This window comes from Alligator sinensis, unplaced genomic scaffold, assembly GCF_000455745.1.
Source record: "Alligator sinensis unplaced genomic scaffold, ASM45574v1 scaffold419_1, whole genome shotgun sequence".
Lineage (NCBI taxonomy): Eukaryota > Metazoa > Chordata > Crocodylia > Alligatoridae > Alligator > Alligator sinensis.
Window position 1 is genome coordinate 134,729 of NW_005842360.1, and position 10,201 is coordinate 144,929.

A 10,201-nucleotide genomic window follows, 5' to 3' on the forward strand; every position below is an offset into this window, starting at 1 on the left:
TTCCTTGGAGTACTGTATCCAGTTTTGGGCCCCCCACTATAGGAAGGGTGTGGACAAATTGCAGAGTCCAGCAGAGGGCAATGTGAATGGTTAGGGGGCTGGGGCACATGACTTATGAGGAGAGGAAGAGGGAACTGTGTTTATTCATAACTATGAAACTATGAAACTATTTAGTCTGCCAAAGAGAAGACTGAGGGGGATTTGATAGCAGCCTTTAACTACCTGAAAGGTGGATCCAAAGAGGATGGAGCTAGACTTTTCTCAGTGAGCGCGTCTACATATGCATTTAGTCATGACTAGATTTACTGCACAGTAAGTGATTTGGGATAGGCATCTACACATGTAGGGACCTGGAACTAAATTTAGTGCCAGGTCCCTTCAGCCCTGCCATGTGCTCCTGTGGCCACCAGGGGGAGCTCCAGCCTCTGGCCCCAGCTTCCAGGACTTGGCAGCCATGTTTGAAGCCAGACCCAGCTGCAAGCACATGGCAGCCATCTTTAAAACATAACCCTACCCTGTGCTCTCTGGGGAGCTAGTTCCTGTGCCCAGAAGAGCAGCATGGCACACACAGGGGCAGCATGTGGGAGCTGTGTTTGTGCCCCCTCTGCATTCCTGTGCTATGGCAGTGAGGAACGGGGTCCCTTAATCCTGCTAGCTGTCTTGCTTGCTCTGCTGGCCCACTGTACTCATCGTCACCTGGCTCACGGCTGTCTCTGTCTGGCTCCCTCACATGCAGCAACCACCTGCCCCCCTGCCGCGCACTCTCCCAAGGTCCCCACCACCACACAGCTGCTGCCACCGTCAATGCTGATGAGGGGCTCCAGGAGGCCACCACTGGGGCTGCTGTCACCCTCCTAGACCTCCAGCTGCACCACCTCTGGGCTCGCCGTATCAGCTGGGATTGGTGGCAGCGCTTGGTGCAACAGGACTGGGATGACAAGCAGTGGATTGATGCCTTTTGTCTGACCCAGGCCACCTTCACTGACATGCTCCACCAGCTCCTGCCCCACCTGGAGCTCCAGGACACTAGCATGCACCCGACCCTCTGCACTGACACACATCTAGCCCTGGCGTGGCTGAAGCTGGTCACGCCTGCTAGCCTCCAGTATGTGGACTACTTGTTCGGTGTGGGCAAGGCCACCACTGCGTAGTAGTGCCCCCTACTGTGCCGCCACACACTGGCTGCAGGCAGCCTGCCTCCCCTGCCCCCTTCCCAGGGTGGGACAGGCCAGGGTGCATGGGGCTCCCAGACAACTGGAGGTCATGATTGACCACAGGATGAACATGAGCCTGCAATGTGATGCTGCAACTAGTAAAGTGAGCAAAACGCAGCAGCTGTCTCTGCCCCACACACAGGTTGTGGGGGACATGTGCCCCCTGTACCTGTCCCGGGGAGGCGTGCAAAGGCGTGCCGGGGAGCCTTCCTGTGCCCCTGAACGAGCCACCTGGGCCTCCCACAACCCACCCCAGCCCTGAGGCCCCGTTCACCCCAGCCCCTGCCCCGTCTCTTCCCCACTCCCTCCCTCACTGTGGGGGACTCAATCTGCCACCCCTTACCCACAACAGACTTACTTGTTGAGGGGGGTGCATGTGTGTGGGCACCCCCCCAAATCATATTTTCTTCCTCCACCTATGACTATACCCTACTGCTGCTGATACTCCCAGGAGACCCTGAGCTATGACAGTGCAGGGGGCAAGCCTGGGCTGCCCCACAACATCCACCACCACCTGGAGCGCTACCTGTGGCAGCGCTACACGTCCCTGTCCCCTGCTGCTGAGGAGGACATCGCCAGCAGCATCTACACCTTCCTCAGTATGTGAGAGGCTTGTGCCCACCCAGCTACAGGGACACGGGCTGCTCAATAAAGTTTTGAACAGGAGTAGGGACTGGGAGGGCCCTCCCTCCACCCAGCGTGGGGCTTACCATGTGTCTGGGTTTGACAAGGCTGGTGGCTCTGCAGTCCTCTCCTTCCAGGTGTCCAGCTGCACCCAGTGCCCTCGGGCCATGGTATGCAGCAGGCAGGCATCTGACCAGGACCCAACCCCAGGGAGGAGCTGGAGCTGCTGACAGCTGGCGGTGTCATGATCTAGTTGGGGATGGTCCCTCTTTGAGCAGGGGGTTGGACTAGAAGACCTCCTGATGTCCCTTCCAACTTTACTTTATGATTCTATGAACTACAGTGAGGAAAAACTTTGCTGGTTCATTAAGGGCTTATAATACTGACCTGAATGATTGTATTAGTTGATTCTACTAGTTTTGAACAGTGGTGTTATAATTAATATGGGTATGGATTCAGTTCTTTTGCCAAATAAGGTTTGTAGAAGATGGCCCTATATAAGTAACAATTGCACGTGGAGAAGGAACATAAAAGGGTAAAAAGAAGTCTTTATATAGGCCAATTCTGCCTGTGACTGGGTGCATCTACATGTGTGCTTTACTACAGAGCTAATAGGCTCTGCAGTAAAGTGTCGCCATCTACACGCGCTCGCATATTAGGACACAGTCAATTAACTCCATTGTCGGATAGTACTGTTTGGGACAAGTACTATCCTACAGCAGAGTCATTTAGTGCACTGAAATGCATGTGTAGATGGTGACCAGGGCACAAAAGTGCTACAGAGCAGGCGCTGCCTGCTGGCTAGCCCCACATTGTAGCATCCTCATGCCCCAGCCAGCCCTTCCAGTGCTCAATGTCACCACCCAGAGCCTGCGGCTGACCCCCTGGGCCCCCTGCCAGCCCAGGGCTGCTCAACCCTGTCTCAAATAGCTGCAGACTTGGGCACACATGAAGACTGCACCTGGGAGCAGTGCAAACTGCACTGGAGTTTATTGCTACGTGCTAATTGCACATGTAGATGCCCCCACTGCCTATAGCAATTCATTCAGCTTCATGTTAACAGCTGAGAGAAGAATATGCTCTATAGGGCCTGACCATAAGACTCCCCTTGAAATCAGTGGGGGGTCACACTAAGCATCTCCCAGAACTGGAGCCTTTTTCTATTGTTATGACAGAGACTGACTACTACCAGGCCTGTACTGCCAACAGCAATGGGCTGCTTGGCTTCTGTGCTTTATGAGGCCTTTCAGCCTGCAAAGAGCAGGGTAGGGATGCACTTTATAGTCTACATCAGAAGCACATCAGCTTTTGTGAGCCTGATCTTGCCCCATCAGATGCCATCAAGGGACAGCTTGTAACAAAAAAAGCTCTTATTCGTCAGGGCAGAAGGGCAGCAAAATTCGTTGAGCCAAGTTGCGACTAAGTTAGTCACTAACTGTTCACCCAAGGTTAATTGCTTGTACACGGGACTTGTTGAAGTGGGGTGGGGGGGAAGGACTCAAGAGTCAATTTATTTTCCTTAGTTTTTTTCTCACTACTTTGAAGAAATTAGAACCGATCCAAGCAGTCCTCCTTCCTGCCGCTCATGCTGCTGACTGGCATCCAGAAATAAGGAACGAGGCCCTCCAAATCAGTGAAAATGATTTAAAAATCATGAATGTGAAAAACAAATGAATGGCCAGCTCTTTTTCTTCTCTAACTTTTGACTATTAGGGTCACGCAGGTCATATTCTCAAACTTTAAGTGAGGGGGAGAGAAACTTAGCTTTCTTTTATAATGAAGCAGTGAGACTCGTGCTGGTAAATTATAGTGCACCAGGAACTGACTACGCTACACTGAAATGCTAAGGAAAACACCAAATATTGTGAGATATTTAATTGACTCATGTGAGCTGGCAACGTTGCTCTAGGCAAACATGATTAGCATGTATCTAGGCAGGAAATACAGCACAAGAGATTGCTATTTTGATATCTAAAAGCTCATGATTCATTCTGATACTATTGGGAGGGAAATATTAAATCCTTAGATAATCTGTTGCTAACAACAGATAGAGGTGTTTTTTCTCTACCTTTGTTGAGTGCAGACTGTAAATGGAATAAAAAAGCCATAGAAGATAATAGCCTTAATTCACTACAAATGACCTTGTATGTCAAGCCTCTTGGTTGCAATGTTATATTTCTAGATACAGAATATCAAACTAATTTAGAAGACAGATAAAGTCTATCAGCATCCTTCCTCAAAGCTGTTCAGTAATCTCCCAGGCAGAAATAAAGTTTCTAGGTCTGAGTCAGCTAAAAAAAATGCATGAACTACAATGAAGTATATAAGTCAGCCTATAGTGGACACAAAAAATGACTTCTCTGGCTTCTCACTGAAAAAGTGCATTTAATTTAAAACTCTTTGTTGTCTTTGTATAAAACTTCCAGCTGAATGAAGATCCTGTCAACCCTAATTTAGTAGGCTCATAATGTTTTTGTAGCTGGGATGCTTCATGGAATAAAAGATATTACCAAACAAGGCTAACTTACCAATTTTTAACCAATGCATATTTAGAAAAAAGATGGTCACGTGGTTCTGATGTTCCTTGCACACTTGTTAAAGCAGTGAAATTCTATCGATATACATAGAGATACTCTTCACTTTTGCCCATTAAAATGGATTGAAATAGGCCCTGTGCCACAAGCAGTATTTTAATTGTAGGTTTTATCTTTATTTTGTCCTTGGAAATACATTGGCTTTTTAAAAAAATTGGAAGATTAATTTTCCAGGCTGGAGTCGGCAGATTCATTAATCGAGCAAAATAATATTAATTTGTCATTCTTTTCACTATTCTTAATACCTGCTTTCCCCTGCTGCTGTGTCAGTCTATTTAGTATCCTCTGCTTCTTCTCTAGGCACATTGTTTGCAGCATGTTCAGCACTGTTGCTATGGCACTGAGGCATATCTGGGGCATGTTTTTCTGATCTTATCATATAAATCACTTGTCTGATAACACAAAGAAGTACAGTAGATTTGTTAAGTGCTAAGGTTTGACCTTTACTGGCAAAGTCTGATAGCAGGAGACTGATTATCTCCCTGAAAGCTAATTATGGCTCTTGAAGAATACTCACCAAAAGGGGGCTTTGAGCTTTTCAGCCACTAACTTTTTTTCTGGTCTGGTGCGTCAGCAATGAGATTGAAAAATAAATTGAAACATCGGATACAAAGGTCTATAATGACATTCATTGTCTGACTTGAACCTAGTAAAAACCAGAAAATCCAGTAGAAAAGTAACTAAATGCTCCCTCCCTTTACTGTAGGCTAGTTGGCATTTACCATCCTTTGAGTGGACTCTCTCAGTACCCCAAACCCATGGAGTAAATCTCAGGTTAAAGAAAAAGCATGTTACTTTCACCGAAGATCCTAGGTCATTACCATAACATTGTCATTATCCTTCATTATACAGAAATGCTTTCATTATACAGAAATGCTTACTTGAGGTCTTAACAAGCAAAAACTGTCAGTTTGAAGCCAGATTTCCTCAAAGATGCTATTTCCATAACAAAAAAATAAGGACCATCAACCCATTGACTTCAGGATACTTTCCAGTGGCCAACTGCCTGGCTTCGGAAAAAACATCCCCCATTCTTTTTTCATTATAGGGGTTCTACATCTTCTCCTAACCTAGGATTGTCTAACTTGTAAGAGGCCAGGGGTCACAAGCTGCTAGGTGCCCCCGGGGTTGTACATGGTGTGGGCAACCCCTGCCCCCCAGCACCACACCATGCATAGATGTTCCTCCTCCCCTTTCTCCTTACTGTGCTACACTGTGCTTTGAATGGACTCTTTGCCCTCCCCTCTGTGCAGCACCAAACCAGGACCATGTGTGTACTTCCCATGTAGCGCTGCACGCAAAAGTCTGGGCACCTCCTGCCCTCCAGTTGCTCTCTGAGCAGGACGTGGAGCAAGGGGGATCCTGGAGCCCTCAGCTTCTGCTGCTACAGCTGGAGAGTTGGGGAGTAGTGGCTAGGTGGGAGTCTGGGGTCTGCACATTAACCCTTCATGGGCTGCATACAGGCTGTGAGTTAGACAGCCCTGTTCTAAACCATTGGTGCATGGTAACGTCATGGATATGATACTAGATTAGCTGGACCATTGGTCAAGCTGAGTTTGATAGTTCCTTTTCCTGATGAGGGCAGGAGAATTCACAAACTTCCTGACCAAGAACTAGGATTGTAGAATCATGGTTGGAAGGGACCTTAAGGGTCATTTGGTCCAACCTCCTGCACACAGTTCCCAATCTTCAGTTACAAGATTAGCATTTTAAAATAATATATATATGACAATTATCTTTACAGTGGAGACCTTGGTTTCTAGGGAGTTGGCAGCAGAAGCAGAGACGAACCCAGATTCAAACCATAGATTCAAAGTTTCCAATATTTTGGGATGCTCAAAATACATATGCCAATTTTGCCTGCAAAACCCTTCAGACTCATACTTTGTCAAAGCAATCAGTTTCTTTTAGAGTATAGCAGCTGCAGCAGCTGTCATAGTGATATCTCAAGATGGCATCACAATATTAAAATGTCTTCTGCATTAGGACTATCAGGTCCCAGATGACTTAACTTTATTTTGTTGGAGGATCTTTGGCAATCACTGCAGTGTCTGGAATGGGATTGGAAAATTAAGCTGTACCCGTCCTAGCCTGAAATGCAGAATCTCCCTTCTTTTGAAACGCTGGGAAAAAATGAATTCCAGAATAACTAGTCTTGCTACGTTGCAGCGACTGCACCAGTACAACGGTGCTTTCAAAACAAAATCATATAGAGTTTAATTTTGTATTGGCATAATGAAAAAATGAGCAAGTTATGGTTTAATATACTAGAATTAGTCTGAGATGTCTAAGTGGTTCTGCTGTAGGTGCTAGGATACTGTAAGATTTATTTTATATTTTTGGGCTCCACATAGACTTTCTGAGGATTAATGTGATTTCTACACTTGAAGCCTTTGTGGATAGGTCTATGCCAGCAAAGATCTTCTGGTGGGGATGAAGCTATACTGAAAAAAAACTGAGCTCTTACCAGTAGACTTTATTACAGCTCCTAAATGACAAATCTATATCAGCAAAACTGCCCTATTGCCATGTATATTATATGTATACATATTTTAGCAACACAAGTAACATGGTTAAAAAAAAAATCACATCCCAGCACACCCCTACCTGAGATACTACATAGGCAAAAATCTTCTAGTGTAGACTAGAAGGCTATTAGAGGCTGCTTCCTCAACCTGAAGGGACATGAGGTATGGTAAAACCTGCTGTTTTTTGGGGGCTTTAAAAGACCCATGCTTTATACCCTTGTCTGTTTAGAGATTTGGAGGAAGAAAGGGAACAGTTGTTTCCTTTATTCGTATTCTCTGTGAAGGAGACATCCATTTCTTCAAAAGGTTTTATTTTCTTGCCTTTGTTCCCTAAACGATAAGATGATCAGAAGTGAGCCAGCTCTTGGAAATGGAAAGTGTGGGCCATTTCACTAAACTGGCTTTAATTGAACAGAATTTATACTTAGACGCAAGCAAAGAAGTATTTCAGGTAACGTATGACACTGTCTTTTCTTGCAGCATGAGTCCCCAACCTTGCACAAGGAGGAGCCCTCAGTGCACGGTCGGTGCACAGGGCTGGTGAGGGTCCAGACAGCAGACGGGACCTCAGTGGTTGCATGAGGCAGCGCAGGTCCCCAACCTTGCACAAGGCAGAAGCCCAGCCCCTTTGGTGCACAGAGCGGTGCACAGGGCTTGGTGAGCTGAAAGGATGCCACGGCTGCACAAGGCAGTGTGGGTTCCCAACCTTGCACGAGGAGGAGCCCTCAGTGCACAGGTCAGTGCGCAGGGCTGGTGAAGGTCTGGAGAGTGGATGGGACCTCAGCGGCTGCATGAGGCAACACAGGTCCCCAACCCTGCACAAGGCAGGAGCCCTTGGTGCACGGGTTGCTGCAAAGGGCTGGAGAAGGTACTGTCTATTTATTGTTGAGTTCTATTTAGTGAACCTCCGTTTAACCTGGCGCCACTGTTATTTGTTCCCTCACCTGCAGTCTGTAAGGCCTGAGAATGAGGAGATACACCCCAATAAGAAGACCCCTGGGAGCCCAGGCTTACATTGATAAAGTGCCTCTATTTGTTATATCCACTTGTTCCTGCCCACGTATATGAGTAACAAGATTTACCTGTCTTCGATGGTACAAATTTGTATATAGTTCTAGGAAATATCTGTATATATGCTTAGTAAGTTCTATGGGTCCTGTAAATAAAGTTCTGTAAATAGTTAAATTTTACTGAGTGACCACAGTCTTTGCTCTGCTCTGTAGGAGAGGATGGTGAATTGGGCTAGGACATGCAGCTATGCTCTCACAGCACACGCGCACACCCCAAACATCCTGTCAATTGAAGAAGGGGTACCAACTGTGTACTGCTCGGGTTACAGGTGGTAGGGGCACTTGAACTAGTGCTCATTGAACAAGCTGTAGGTAAAGTGCCCCCACTGCCATTTTGAAGTGCAGGATGCTCAATACACAAGATCCTGGGAGCAATTTAATTAGAGCGTCTCCTGAGATAACCTCCCCCACAACACACACACACACACACACACACACACACACACACCATATGTAGAGATTTCAAGTAGGAATCCATAGTGTTAAAAACATTTTGACCTGTTGTGGGCTTGCTGAGCTCTTTGCAACAAAAGAATTGTTCTATTATTTTCCCATAGTCAAAAAATGAGTGAAAACTAAGACTTGGCATTTTGGGCAGGGTGCCTCAAGTCTAACAAGGGATGCCTTGAGCCTTGATCCCAAAAAGGTTGAGAACCAGAGCTCTAAAGAGACCTCATTAAATATTATAGTCGTGCTAATCACCTTTCTTTCATGCTAAATGGGAGTAGGCAACTGTTGATCCTCTGGGTACACATAAGAGGTCTCATCAGATGCCTGATGAATCCATTTGTGGCTGATAAGCCCAGTTCAAGAGCGACACAGCTTGTTATAAGTTTCACAGATCTGTGTTGTGCGAGCTGGAATTCAGGTTTACAGCATGCTGCTTCCTTTTTTCTCATTTTGCTTCCATCTTCTGGATCAAAACCACTTCATGTTGAGCTGTACCCAGTGCCAGATGTTCCCTCCAGATGGGAGGTGATTCTGTACACTCCTCCCAGCTTTTTACACTGATGTTGAATGACTTTATATCATTTTTACATGCATTGTGGTACTGTTATGGAGGACGACCCTGCTTTATAGAGCAATTTTCAATCTTACTATACAAAATATTCTTGGGGATATGGTCTCCTCCCATTCTCCTGCTATGGCCAATCCATCACAACCTCCTCTTCCTGATAAGCATGTCAGTGCTGCATGCTTCAATACCTTTGTGTTTTGTATTTTGTCTTCCCACTTTATTTTTGGATTTTACACAGACATCTCATGTGGAAGCCGTTCAGTCTCTTGATGTGCTTAGCGTACATAGTCCATGCTTCTGAACCATAAAGCAGGGATGATAGCTCGCAATTCTCATAGCCGTATCTTCACCTTAGCTGATAGTTTGCTGTTATTCCATGCACATTTCTGTCAAAGGCCAAAATTGTTAGCTGCTTTTCCGATTCTGGGAGGCAGTTCAGTTTGAAGGCCAAGATTCCTGTCAGTGTTTCTGCTGATCGTAGAACGCAAGGAGCAAAAACTGTCAATGACATCAAGAGATTTATCCTCCAGAGTGATGTCAAGGATTGGTTCTTCCACCCACTGGTACATGATCACAGTCTTCTTGACTGCCATCCCAAAGCTGTTGCATGATGCAGAAAATCTGCCCAGGATATTTTGCAGGGAAGATTCACTGTGGGCAACCAAGACCGCCTCATCCACAAACGGGAAATCTCTTAGAACCAGTTTCACCTTGGTTTTTGCTCTAAACCTTGCAGTGTTGAACAATGTTGAAAAACTGTCACTTGCATCATGCTCCCTAGGTTGCATTCGCTAGGTGAAAGAATCTGTCCTGAAAATCAGTGTGGTTTTCGCTCAGGACGCTCCATCATTGTTATGGTATTTTTGGTCAAGCAACTGCAAGAGATGTGTAGAGAAAAATGAGCCCCACTGTACATAGTCTTCATCAATCTGATGAAGGCCTTCAAAACAGTCAACAGACAGGGCCTTTTTCCTGTTCTGAAGAAACTGGGTTGTCTCCCCAAACTGCTGAACATCATTTGCTCATTACATCAAGGTATGAAGACAACTGTAATGTAAGAAAACAAAGAACCAAACACCTTTCACATCAACAACAGCGTGAAACAAGGGGGGGGGGTCCTTAGCCCCCATACTTTTTAATGTCTACTTTTTCT